Below are 14,207 nucleotides of genomic sequence, written 5' to 3'. Positions count from 1 at the left end.
GACAGCTCCCTTCCCCGGCGGAGCCCTGGCTGCTCCCGCAGCCCCACGCTCAATTTGCTCAGCTAAGGGGTGCTAATGCTTCAATATGCAGCAGGCATTTTTTTAAATGTTGAAAGACTTAAACAAATTATAACCATCCTATAATTTGGCAGGTTAGAAAAGAAGCTTTTAAAGAGCCTTGTTAAATGAATGACTTAAACCTTCACCCCAGGCTATTTTTAAAATTCATTTGTCTGCACTCCAGTGAGGAGGAAGGCACAAATATATGCATGATCCATGTCTAAAATCTTGATTGCTGAATTAGTTAGAAATAAGCTACAATCTTTGTGGCTATTAATAAATGATTTGGGGAGATGGTGTTGGAACATTGGTCACTGAAATAACCACAGCTGCATACCCTTCCTCCGCAGAGCAGGAATTGGAATGAGATTTATGGAGGAATTTGTGGCAAAGGAACGAAGCCGTAGCACACCACCTCCTTGCAGCAGAGTTTTAACGCCTAATTTACATGTTCCCTTCCACTGCAATGTGTGCACTTTTAATCACGCTAATTATAAAGTGCCCACTTGTCATGATGCTGCAAATCAAGATATGCCAAGAGAGCTACACAGGAGTTTGCGTAAAAAAAAAAGCGCTGCTCCATCTACCCCATCCCACAGAGGCACGAGGCACCTACCCTGTATGTCTCTGCCATCAGGAGCAGCGTCAGCCCATGGAGCACGGCAAGGACCTTGCCTCAGTCGAGATCTCTGCGGTAGAGAGAACGTTCACCCTGGCACCTCCAGATGCTCTGCAGGAGCGGAGGGCGCTGAGCCAGGGGTTGCTTCCACGCTGCCACTGCGTGCGCCACCGGGGCCGGGGAAGGGCAGAGGGTATCGGAGCAGATATCGAAGGGATGAACGCTTGCTAAAGGAAACGAGGGATAAACTACTGCTAGAGGAAGCAGAGGCCCTTCGCCTTCCCCAGGAAGCAAGGAAAATCCCTCACTAGATGTGAATGCATTTTGTGTGCTTCCTGGGAAACAAGTTTCCAGATAAATAATTGAAATGTGTTTAATATGGACGCCTGCAATTGCTTGCATAGACAGACCTCTGAGACCATTAATCCCCCGACCTCTCTTACCTCTATATTAAATCAGTATCATAACCTGGGATTTTTTTCTGTGTGAGGTTTTGAGCGCTAATGTCTTGTTCATGCAATTTGGGAAACAGGATAAGAAACAAGCAGTTACCCATTCACATTTTCATTCATAATGTATCTGCTTTTAACTGCCTTGCCTACAACCTTAAAGTAACATCTAATACGGAAAAAAAAAAAATACACCAAGTCTGAATCTACAGCATGTGGGTAGCAGTTACTAGTGGGAAGTAAGGCTTTCAGGTTTATATTGCTGGTGTAATCAAGGGCTTTATTGAATGAAAGCTGTAACTATTCAATATCTTTTTTAATTGGTCTTAGAGACCTCCATCTCATTCCTAACAAAACCAGAAGAATACGTCACATCACCTCTGTATTCATCCTGCGCCACCGGCACAGGTGGAAGCGACATCTCAGGGGAAAGAACTCTTGGACTACATCTGGACACAGCGCTGGAAACTCTCCTTGGTACAGATGGCAATCTGCTCCTCTGGGAAGCCCCAGACCAGATATTCCTGTTCCTCTTACCTTCCCAGAGCCCTCAAAGAGAACTTGTAGGAGGACTTAGGATGTCAGAAAGAATATGAAGCAGCCCTACAGCATCTCACTGTTAGCAGGCCCTAAGTCAGCTGTAGAAACTGTTATGAATTTGGTCTTCAGATGAAACAGAGCACCACACAAACAACCAAGCCAGGTTTCAGATTGTCAGGCAAAAGAGAGATAAAAAGACATTAAAATATTTGGAGGTTAAAACATCCTCACAAGCCCAAAGGCTCAATCACATGCTCTTGACTAGAGAATAAAATAGATTTAAACAGAACATATGAAATTAGCACTTGCTGCCACCAAGCGTAGATCAGCCACGATGTAAGGACATATGTTTCTACAGTTAACAAAAGCTTTGTAGATAGCATTGCATCACCTGTAAGCATCGCCCCAGAGCTGTGTCACCACCCCGTGAGACCCAACCCAGGCAAACCGAGGTTTAAGCTCTGCAGCGGTTCCTTGCAGCAGCCATGGCCCTGCTGAGCTGAGCCATCTGACGTGCACCAACGCTTACCCTTGGCTGTTCCCCTGTGCTGCCCAGCTCTCACACACCACACGGCTGCAGCCACATCGCTGTACTTTGCTCTGTAGTTCCAGTTTCTGGCTCATGGTGCTCCAGGACTGGTCCCCACTCCAGCCCCGAGGACCATCCTCCCCACTCATCCTACCCTGCACTCCAGACATTGCAGCACTGCGAGCACCCCCCAGATTACATGTTCCACTGAACCCCTGGGCCATGCTTCTGACCCAGCTTCCTAGCCCAGGACTGCTCTCCCCTGGTCCTGCACTTCAGCTTCATAAACTTTGGTATCTGGCTCGTATTTCATATTTACCCCTTCTCCTCTCCAAAAAAGTGATCTAGAATAAGACCCAAAGTGAGAACAGCTTCTGCAATTGCTGCATGCATCGTCCTTCCGAAGCGTCAAGTCTGACAGCAGATCAGATGGTAGTTCTGATGGAGCTGGTATTTCAGCAGAAGCAGACCAAGGGCTTAACTGAAGCAGCAAGGACTCACCCACCACAACAGCCTATGTGACTGCACAGCCTTCTGCTTAAAAAACCTGATTGCTGGTTAACAGCAGGTTAAAGGTCCAGAAAGCTGGACAACCCTAAGGGCAAAGGGAGATTAAACTTCTCTCTCAAAAAGCACTGCCAAGTCAAGATTGCTACCAAACATGTCTTAAAGCCTCCGCTTCCTAAATCCATGGCAATACAATTATTTAATTTTTAATCCTACGCACCAGGCTAAAACCGGTCAGGTGTCAGAATAACAACTGAAGAGAACAGCGAAGGGAACGTACCGAACTTTAAGCATTACGCTGGGTACACTCGATACAGAAAGAAGATCTGTAGGTAGTTTGGTATTCAGCTGACAAGAGGAAAGCATACGATTTGCTGCTTATTCATCACTAGCAAGCCTAGAGAAGACTATATTCTCCTTAGTTATCAGGAGAGAGCGCTACAGAACAGTAGTAAACCCAAGAGACCATCTCATCCCATTAGAACATAAATTGTGTTGTGATCCAAATACAGGAATTCTTGGCAGTTAAAACATTCAAATAAGTTTTTTCACATTGTACACGTTGCAATTTGTCTACGCGCTTTCGATCTCACGGAGTTCATAAAGACATCTACACGTTCAAGGCTTCTGCTTAAAAAACCTGATTGCTGGTTAACAGCAGGTTATTTTATTGCATTACCCTGGTTGTCAATTTAATATTGATTTATGATAAAACGATCCATCGTTACAGAACTTACTCTACGTGGGCAAAGATGGTAGAGCAGAAAGCAAGAGAGTCATGAGCTTCTTACAGGGTAAAACCAAAAGCGTAATGAAACGGCAAATCGTTCGTCTGTATTTTGAAAGGAAACTATTCCATAGCTGTACGCGATGGTGGCAGTAATTTAAAGAGTAGGAAATAACAAAATAGTCAGACCCCTCTTCTTTAAGCATTAAAAAAGTAGAAGGAAATGGATTAGCTGCTTCCTTGCTGATACAGGCTGCTGGTCTAGTTCAGAGACAGTCGTAAATTTAACATCATAACCAGGGGCATAGCAAGGAGCAGCTTGGACCATAAAAAAGCTGTCTATATAGGTACAAGTTATTCTCCAAAAAACCCAGTTTTATTTGGATGTGTGCACAACCTGCTGCTCTTTTAAGTCTTCAGAGCACTGAAAACATGACATTTTCCCCCAAAATCCAGTTGAGTCTGTCCTGAGAAATAGAAGTACTCATATATAAATGGGATGACATTGTCTGTGAGTGAGTTTCTTCCTGCAGGCTGGGCAAGACTTGGCATTCCTAAGGGAATCACGGAGGCACTGACTGCAGAAGACATGGCCGCATGTGGTTGACACAATCAGTCGTCCACTCTGCACAATCTGGAAGAAAAGAAACCGCAACAGGTATTGGAGTAAAGAATTCAACCTCGCTGGTCTACTGGCACCAGGCAAATAGGACTTGGGAGCAGCTGCAATCGGTACATCACTGCTACAGTAATAAGGAACCCAAAGATCTTTCAGTGCCGTCTTGGGAAGTGTTTCTCCCTCTACGTACACCACCACGAAATGACTCGGAGTTACAAGCTAGTTTCGCCTTCAGCCCGAGGTCTGTACTTCAAGCCCGCTGCCCGTGGCATCCCACACAGCCCAGCAGAGTTGCGCTGCCCACCCTCTGCCCCGTTCCCCCTCTGACCAAAAAGGAACGATGACAACATGTGGATCCTTACCTCCGAGTAGCCATCCATGCAAATCGGACAGCTAACAGTACCAGACGGCCTTGCGGTAGAGAGAACAAAACTGGAAGGAACATGCATCCATTAATTTCACCGTGCATTGAGGGTTACCGATACATAAAACATGGTTTAATCATCCGGCTGCGCAGATGAGGCAGGACGCGTTTCATCTGAAGATCCCTGCGTACCTTTAACTCTCTCAGTTTGTTGCACTTCCTAAGTAGTTTGGGCCTCCCTTACCAAAAGGAACCAGTGTCTTGGTTTTCGTTAGGGGGAAGATGCAGTTAGTCACCCTGCTCTGCTATTAGAAGTAACAGCAGTCTATAGCACTGTGCAGCATACGTATGGCAGTATTAATCTTCAACGGGTCCTAAATAAGAGGTTTGTAACACAGCCATCTAGCTGTCCTTTCTAGTAATGAAAGAGGATGTCAGAAATAAAAACATCCTCTATTTTAATTCAGCGACATCTCAGCCCAGTAACATATTCACACCAAGAACTCCTGCCTTATAAAATGCGTGAGGATATGAAGCATATTTTCAGACTCTTCGGCTGTATCTTTTATGTATTGCAAGCATTTCAGCATTTCTCAATGCATATCATAAGGTACATTAGATAATGATTTCATGAACAACAGTTTCTGTTGGATTTTGAGGAGTTTTTTTGAATGAGTTCTCTTCTAGAAATGCAATTACATTTTAGGTCTGAAGTTCTCACACAGTAGTCAAAGAGAACCCAAAAGCGTGGAAGAAACCAGTTTCCACCATATATCAGAAATTAGAATTTAGGAAGACACTGTATCTGTTACATACGCATCATTATCTCTTGTTTCATCATCATCGCTAATCAGTACACAGATATCGGACGGTCGCTGGCCTCTTTGTCTGAGATTTCCCCTTTGCCGTTCATTCTCTGTAATATAATTTTGGTAAGTTAGAAATGTTAGAAAATATATAGCCCTGGAACTATCCTTGAAACACAAAATTATAAATAGTCTGTAACTTTCTTCTTTAGTTCCTTCACTGCAATACAGGCTAAAAAAGCCTTTCAACATTTTCTTATTGAAAGCAGGTATTCCAGTGCTAATTAAAATCATTGTCAACTTTGGGCTTACTCAACTGCTGCATTTGGAAAATAAGAAAACATAATTTGAGCAGCTTTCCTGTATTTCATTTCAGGTACTTTCTACAAGCTCTGACAGCCACTATCAAACACAGATTGGATCCATTCTCTGAGACGCTGCCCAGATACTTTAGCACTCTCCTTTGTCTTTTGGGAAATGCAGCTTCAATCCATGCTGCTCAAGTTCATCGGAAAAAGAAAAAAAACAAATGAGGGTTTAGGACAACTGCATTATCAATTGTAAAACGTCAACTCACCTTCGACAATCTTGCATCAATACATACGGGAAGGGAGAGAAAAGAAAACACCATTAGACTTTGGTGTGCACCCCCAGCATTACATACAAACACCAGATAAGCCGAGCAATCACAACAGAACAAGCTAAGAAAGGCAGGATGCCACTCTCTTATTTTGATTAAGAAGGTCCAAAGCAACAGTAAATCAGCCGCTGCTCTGAAAACAAGTGGTTGCTTCTGGTTCTGCTCCCGCTGCTGCAAAGGGACAGAAGTGGAGGCAGCTTCGGAACCATCTGAACACCCCCCTCCCTGCTCCCCTCTTTCAGTACCCTCAATTGACTCAGGCTGGAGGAGATTCCTTCCCCCTTTCTCCCTCAAACAGGCAAAATTGAGGTGTGATAGCCAGAAACACTTCAAATTAGATTAACAGCTGCTGAAGAAGAAAAACAGTAAACCCAAACCCGCTGTTGCCTTTGGTGGAACCAGAGCCGGGGCAATGCAGATTGTGTCGTAAAGTTCCAGGCCTTTCCTGTGCCAAGGCTCGGGAACAATCCCAGCAGGAGATACCCCCACGCTATTCCTGCTGCTCGTTTCTGGTTCTGCACGGCAGCAGCGGCATCCCAAAACTGAGGTTATAAACTGAGGTTATAAAGTGGATTTTTTTAAGACTTCTTGGAGTAATAAACGGAACTAGTTTGTACCCCGGTCAGCTACAGTCGTGCTTGGCATCTCTCTGACAGGACTGGCCTATACCTTTGATGTATCTATCATAGCTTCAACTTTCAATTGCATCTCCTTCTCTTACATTACCCATGACCGGCAGATATTCTCCCCAAGTCCTGGAGCAAAAAGCTGTTCTAGGTTACCCTCTCACTATCTGCAAGTGCACCCCCAGAGCAGCTTCGGTGTTGACCTGTAACGCATGGCTTTCAGGCACTGACAAGTCAACGTTGAACTTAAAACTTATCCTTAAAGCCCGATTCTATCAGGGAGCACAACACAAAACTAATCTGACCACCAGATTTAGATAGGTGTGCCATCCACTACTTACCACAACAGAATCATCGTGAGTTAGATCAATGACCACAGGGTCAGAAGATTCACGTGTGAGGTCTACTACTTCTTCGCCAGCTTTCAAAAACACAACGTTAGAATCAAGATCAGAGATCGCAGAGGAATACCATTGCCTGCCAGTATGTAACAGGCTGAGGTATGATTCAGCCTTGCCCTATCCCCCCTCTCTTCAGGAACGCAGCCAACAGTTCACTCAGGCTCTGCCCTCAACAGCCAGCGCAGAGCATTACCACCGCTGTCTCCTGCAAGTCGCAGTGCAAGAGGAACAGCGGCTGAGCTCCGCATACAGTTCTGCTGTACGCCACCAGCTTGTGGGAGGGACACAGCAACAGATTATTCCTCTAACATAGGACAACGTTTATCACACAGAATAATGCATGAATCCCAGAGGATACAATGATTTTACAGTACCATGCTGTAAATTTTCCCTTGAGGGATGGGGCACGACTAATGACAAACTTTGAATTATCTTCTGCAAACTTGGAGCTGCCAAACTTAGTCTGCCATTATCTGGAGCGGCAGCTGCAGTAACTCCCAGCTCATCAGACGGGGCTTTCAGATGGCTGAGCAGCCCTTGAGCACCTTTCTTAGACAACTCATCTATCGCTGGTGGTGAATGCATCGCACCTCAGTAACAAACTACAACAGCTGTCAGTAGGCTTGTTGTTTGTAGCTGCCATACTGGGCGCCTTCTAAAATCAGAGGTTTCCCTTCCTCCCCAGCAAAGGGCCTAGAAACCGGCAGAAATACACATTAACTAAGACCCCAACCCTCCAGAGGCACTGTACGTTCTTCCCAAGTTAAAAAGAAAGCTTACCACTTTCTTCAAGTTCTATTGGCTCTGCTTCTGAAGCCGTTTCTGCAGTAGAAGCCACCAGCCTGTTTCGTTTGCGAGCTTGCCTAGAATTAACTGCTCCTCCACGGCGCTTCCGTTGAGTCTACGAGAGAGCAAAGCCTTAGCATTTTCTTTAGGAGTAATGTTAACGTGGCCCTCATCTTTGCAGCACCAATGCAAGCACACAAGGAGGCACAAAACACTCCCCTGAAAGGCTGCAACAGGCAAAGAACGGTGGGTGGGTCGTTCCTACCTGAACGCCTCGCATCAAGGAACAGACATCACCCCAGATGTCTTACCAGTTGGGTCACAAAGGAAAAAACATATCGTGATGGTTTGAGAGAAGTGAGAAGACTAGTTCACAGTTATGTCAGATGTTCGCTTCCAGCCAGCCATCGGAATCAGTCTGACCTAAGGTTTTTGCTCGCATTGTAAGCATTTCTGAACTACTGCTAGCACCCAGCGAGAGTAAACATCTGAAGTAGCACAGAACGTGCAGTTACGCGAAGCTTTCATATGCTTGTGTTCCAGTGCATTTACTGCAAACGCTTAAAAACGTTTACAGAGGCACCATCAACAACACGTTTTAAGAATCAGGTTTGCCTTGAGCAGTAAAATACTTACTGCGCTCATGGTGTTTCTTGATCTAAAACCACAGAAAAAAAGCAAGAGGTACCAACACCAACAAAGTTAATTGCAAGGAAGCTACAATTCCGTCTATTCCTTTAGGTAGTGCGCTGTTAAAAAGTCCAGATTTCTCAGTATCTGAGAACGATCTTCTTCCAAACCTGTAAGAAAAGAAGAGAGAAGGTTACCTGTCTGTAACGGTTGCTCTCTTACATCCACCCCCTCTCCAAGAGTCCCATTCCTGAGTCACCAGGTTCTGTCCAAAGCTGGAGGGGAAGTCCCAGAGCTTGGTGTTTGAGCCTCAGACACCTACAGCGGGGCCTGAAGTCTCGGTCATTCTTAGCCTTTTCGTAAGCTAAGCACCAGAACAAGCTAGTTTGTTAGCAAACTAGAAAGATACTAAGGAATCCCAATTAAGTTTAACTGAAAAACAACTGACTGACTCTGGAGGCAATGTTTGTGTGGAGTACAGAAGTTCACATCTTAAAGCTTGCTCAGGGTAAAATTATCCTGTGTCCAACATGCAACGAGGAGCTGGGGGGGGGGGGGGGGGGGCAGCAGGAGGACCCCAAACAAGCCAAATAACTAATTTTAGAAGAGAAGGCATTACAAATCAGTAGGTGAAATATTTTCTTTGAAAGAAATTGTAAAGCGGTTAGAAAGCCTAGGAATCAAGCCTGCCAGGCAACGTGCATTTTACTGCACAAAAGACCGAAAAAAGGCCTTGACAGACAACTCGGTGTCCAATGACCAAGCCTACAGAAAGCTTTGTTACAAATCCATCTTAAAAAACCCCCGCCTCTTGACACTGTGTTTTTTTCCTCCGTGGGTCTGAAACCATCTAGAATTCCCTGCCCCTGTATGTTTTTTACAGGTCTGACAGCACAGAAGCCCTGGCAAGCCTTAAAGCTAGTTAAGTAACGTAATCCAAAGGTAAGTCTTACTAGAAGACTTGTTCCACTGCGGTCAAACAAACCAGGAAGGCAAAGCAGAAATGCACTTGCTCCAGATACTGACCTTGACCTACGCTGCAAAGAGCAGCACAGAGTCCTTCAGAAGAAGGGCACAGCCAGGAACAGGCCAAAGCTGCTCCCGGAGCTGTGACAAAGCAAACCGCAGCGAACAAGTGGGAAGAAACGCGTACGCAGGATAATCCACTGCTTTTGCGACGAAGCCGCTTGACTACACGAGTCCTCCGTGGTCCCAAACATTCTAGAAGATTTAGCTCACCGCTCCTGTCACAGTTCTGGATTATTCCATCAGCTTCAAAGGCGCCCATTCCGGTGGACTGTGTAGGCCCTCGTCTCTATGTAGACTGCGAACACTGTTATCCTAGAAAAGGGATGGAGTGGGGCTGCTGTCAAGGTGTAGACATCATGTTATGGCCTCAAAACCAAAGTGAAATAATGCCCAATGCCAGATTTCTGGAGTTGATAGTTCCCAGGTAATTAGTCTTCTCTAAACAAGAGTTGTAGGGGCTTCAGGCAAGGCAAGACAAGAGCACCAATGGACACACAAAGACATCACCTAAAGGCATACAACCAACCCATAACTAGTTTATAGTCCTCCTAAATACACAGACCAGTATACAACTGACCACTGCTGAGTTTACTCTGGCTCCCGCAAACTTCACCGTCTGTACTGAAGTCGGAAATGAAGGACTTTGAAGAGGTCAGGAGGACTCGCGCTGATGTTAGGTTTGAGCTGGGTGCATATCCAATCACAGAATCCTAAGTCCCCGTGAGTTAAAAGGAAAAGTCATCGTACCAAAGCTTGGATGACCTTTGCATTCTCCTCATCACAGTCTCATTATGGATTTTGGGATCTCCCCTGGCCCCCCTGTTTTTTTTTCTTTTTTTCTTTTGCCTCTGTCAGTAGAAAGATCAAAACTAATTAGCAGGCTATTAATCCGTTCTCAGGTTAAGAAACACTGAGGCCATGCAGTGGGATGGAATGGCGCCGGCAGTCAATGATAACCTTGAGTTAAAGGAAGCCTGACGGATTTGTTTTCCTCTTAAGCTTCCTCTGTATTTCTTCGATCACTTCCTTAAGAGACCCATTAACACTGAATTGTGACATTATTAAAACACAACAGGCTTGAGAAAAATCCTTACACTAAGTTTGGTCCTTGTACTAAGCCCAAAAATAGATTTATGCACAGTTTTAAGCAACACATTGCGCCACTCATCAATTTTCTCCCATTTTGTCATTTTAAAACTGGCACTGGACTGCAAAAGCCAAAGGTGGTCTAAAGAAAATATTGGCCCCATACTTGTTGAAGATGAGATGGTCACCTGACTAACAGGGATGAAGATAAAGCAGAGGCATTGAACGTGCTTTTTTTTTTTCTTTGCCTCAGTCTTTAATAATACTGATAGACCTTGGGCTGCCCTGAGTGCTGCCTGAGTCAGAGGACCCTGAGTGTGGGAACAGTGACTTCCCATTTGTGGGCACTGAAATCATCAGGGACCAGCTGTATCAGCTGAATGTTCCCAAGTCCATGGGGCCTGGTGGGATTCACCCCAGAGAACCAAAGGAGCTGGCAGATGTTACGGCAGGACCCCTCTTGGTCACCTGCCAAAGGCCTTGGGAGGTCCCTGGTGACTGGAAGCCAACCAGTGTTATTCCAGTTTACAAGAAGGGCGTGAGGGAAGACCCAGGGAACTACAGAGCTTTTAGGCTAAGCTCCGTTCCTGGAAAAATTACGGAGAAGATCATACTGGGTAGTACTGAAAGGCATTTAAAGAATAGTGCAATCATCAGGCACAGTCAACATGGGTTCACATAATTTGATAATCTTCTCTGATAAGGTCACCCGCCTAGTGGATGACGGGAAGGCGGTGGATGTAGGTTTTCTGGAGTTTAGTAAGGCTTTGGATACTGTCCCTGCCAGAATCCTTATGGACAAGTTGTCCAGCTGTGGGATGAGCGGGTTCACAGCGCACTGGGTGAAGGACTGGCTGAAGGGCAGAGCTCAGGGGGTTGTGGTGAATGGGGCTACATCTGGCTGGTGACCGGCCACCAGCGGTGTTCCTCAGGGCTCAATTCTAGAGCCAGTTCTGTTCAATATTTTCATCAATGATCTGGATGCAGGAGCTGAATGCACCACTAGCAAGTTTGCTGACGATACCAAACTGGGAGGTGCTGTTGGCTCTCTTGAAGGACCAGAGGCCTTGCAGAGGGATCTAGATAGATTGGAGCGTTGGGCTAGGATTAATGGGATGAAATTTAACAAGTCCAAGTGCCAGATTCTGCACCTGGGATGGAGTAACACCGGGCACAAGTATAAACGGGGAGAGGAGCGGCTGGGGAGCAGCCCTGCAGAGAGGGATCTGGGGGTGCTGGCTGACAGCAGGCTCAGCAGGAGCCAGCAGTGCGCCCTGGCAGCCAAGGGGGCAACCCGCATCCTGGGGTGCATCAAACCCAGCATAACCAGCCGGTCAAGAGAGGGGATTATCCCGCTGTAGTCAGCACTGGGGCGGCCTCACCCTCAGTAGCGTGTGCAGTCTGGGCTCTGCAATTTAAGAAGGATGTTCAGGTACTCGTATGCGTCCAGAGGAGGGCAACAAAGCTGGTGACAGGGCTGGAAGGCACATGTCCTGTGAGGAGCAGCTGAGGACTCTGGGCTTCTCTAGTTTGGAGAAAAGAAGGCTGAGGGGCAACCTCATCGCTGTCTGCAGCTTCCCGAGGAGGGGACGTGGAGAAGGAGGTGCCGAGCTCCTCTCCCTGGGATCCGGTCATCGGAGGCGTGGGAAGGGTTCACCGCTGCGCCAGGGGAGGTTCAGACTGGCCATCAGGAAGCATTTCTTTACCGAGAGGGCGGTCAAACGCTGGGACGGGCTTCCTAGAGAGGTGGTCGGTGCCCCAAGCCCATCGGTGTTTAAGAGGCATTTGGGCAGTGCCCTTAACAACGTGCTTTAGCTCTTGGTCAGCCCTGCAGCGGTCAGGCCGTTGGACTACACAATCATCGCAGGTCCCTTCCGACTGAAATAGCCTATTCTATTCTTAAATGACTTAGGTTACCTGTTACGTGCCAGGCGTAACCATCAGTGAGCCCACAGGCAGATTCTGGTCACAGTAGGTGAAGTATTCAGAACTGTTATGCATAAGCCCCTCCCAAAACATAAACCTAATCAGTTTTGATGGTTGTAAGATTTCTGCTACACATGACAGGAAATACTTCAAAAAAACCCCTACACTTACATCTATAGTAACTCAAGAATTTTCCTCACAAACATGAGCAAATCACCTTATGTTCTCACCTGGGATGCAGAAGACTAAGGCTTGGATTTGCTGTCAGAGAAAGCCGGGCACTGACTTTCAGCCTCCTGCATCCTCAGCGCGGGACTCGCCCAGGCGACCATTTCCGTAACGTTCTCTGCCCAGGGAACGCGAGCTCTCTTTGCAGACTCATTTTGAAATCCTACAACGCAGGGAACCTTTTTCTTACCAGAAAGGAAAACTGTGCCCCAGCACAGCCAGGAGTAGGGCAGGCGGGGCAGGGAAGCAGAACGTGCAACTAGAAGGTGCAGAAAGGCATCAGTGCTGTAAACGAGGATCAATAGGAAAAATAGGCACTTAACGACTGTTATTAGCAGCAACGTAGTTCAGAATAATACATTTACTCACACGGCAGCTGTTCAGGTCCGCCATAAAACTCTTGTTCTAAGACCGACTGAATAAGTAAGATTACAAGTAGACCTCTAATGCAGTGCATTTGCAGACAGAGACAACCCTGGTGAACGTGCCCTATAAATTGCTTATACATACATAAATGGCCAGCCTGAATAGAAATGGGGTTTTCCTTCTTTTCCTTGAAGAAACTTCTGAAAAACGTAAGACAAATAAGAGGGACAGGAAAAAAACTTCAAGGGAACAGCATCTATTTAGGTTGTTTGGAGAAGAAGTAAAATAAGCTTTACAGTGACTTCCAAACCTGCCGGCTCCCCTCCTCGCCATTCCCCCTCGCCCGCTCTCCAGCGCGGTGCCTCACCCACACCACGCGCCTGCAACGGGCAACGCGAGCTTCGTCGGCAGCTTCGCAGCAGGGCGATACCCCAACACCCTGCCGGCCTTTAACGTCAGCCCTCTCGCACCAGTTCCCCCCGCTCCCCGCCATCCCCTCCTCTCTCCCGCCTCCTTCTCCCCCTACGACACACACTGGCCCAAAGAACTAAAAGGTTTGGGGAGTTAGGATGTTTTTCCCCTCCAAACCAATTAATACAGTGGGATTAAAAGAACGAGCGCTTCCGATTGATCAAATCCATAGTTTTATTTCCACTTGTTAAAAGAACTGTTTGCCTACCAGCAGAGTCCAACATAGATGGGACAGACAGACATGAATACAATTAAATACAGGAAAAATTGAACTATATACAACAAGACATACATTTACATAATGAAAAAATCTTTATATTATCTATCACTTCTTGCCAATGTGAAACATCACTGGAACTCAAATATACTGGGGTTTCTGGGTTTTTTTCCCTAAAAAAAGTGTGTAACGCAATTTAGTATTCTTCCATGTAGTGAGACTTAAAATTCATTCCGAGATGCACAAAATTTGTGGTACTTCACACGGTACACAAAAGCTAAAAACTTCTTTGTTAAATATTTTATAGTTTGTGGTATCTAAATTACCATTAGATCTAGTGAGACACAAACTATAAAGTGATATTTACATGGAGCGAGTTGTGCAAAGTCATTTCAGGCTATGGCTCGTACGCTGCAGAAGATGCACGGGTACGCGACTCACCCTCATCCCCAGAGGTAATCCCGCAAGTCCTCTTCTTATCGTCCCTCTCGCACAGTAGCCGCCCAAGGAAAACTGGCCGTATTTCTTTTTTTTTTTTCCTCTTTTTTCAGCTATTGGGAGAAAGCTGCTTCTGTGGCCCT

At 46.1% G+C, this 14,207-nt stretch overlaps 1 long non-coding RNA gene and 1 other non-coding gene across 2 annotated transcripts; both read right to left on the bottom strand.

Moving 5' to 3' along the window:
- Window positions 1-3,335: 3,335 nt before the first annotated feature.
- On the bottom strand, window positions 3,336-5,314 carry LOC148051356 (uncharacterized). The gene is made up of 3 exons (XR_015699794.1): window positions 5,231-5,314; window positions 4,413-4,482; window positions 3,336-4,065 (listed from the first exon to the last, which is right to left on the bottom strand). It is a non-coding gene; the product is annotated as an uncharacterized LOC148051356 (long non-coding RNA).
- A 1,513-nt stretch (window positions 5,315-6,827) lies between these two features.
- Window positions 6,828-8,669, bottom strand: LOC104018089 (uncharacterized). The gene is made up of 3 exons (XR_015699793.1): window positions 8,310-8,669; window positions 7,668-7,788; window positions 6,828-6,907 (listed from the first exon to the last, which is right to left on the bottom strand). It is a non-coding gene; the product is annotated as an uncharacterized LOC104018089 (transcript).
- Window positions 8,670-14,207: the final 5,538 nt, after the last annotated feature.

The sequence above is a fragment of the Nipponia nippon genome, unplaced genomic scaffold (assembly GCF_047370975.1).
Source record: "Nipponia nippon isolate SJK-2023a ecotype South Korea unplaced genomic scaffold, ASM4737097v1 scaffold_6, whole genome shotgun sequence".
Lineage (NCBI taxonomy): Eukaryota > Metazoa > Chordata > Aves > Pelecaniformes > Threskiornithidae > Nipponia > Nipponia nippon.
Note: the sequence above shows the minus strand (reverse complement) of the source record. Positions and strands in the feature narration are given on the sequence as shown.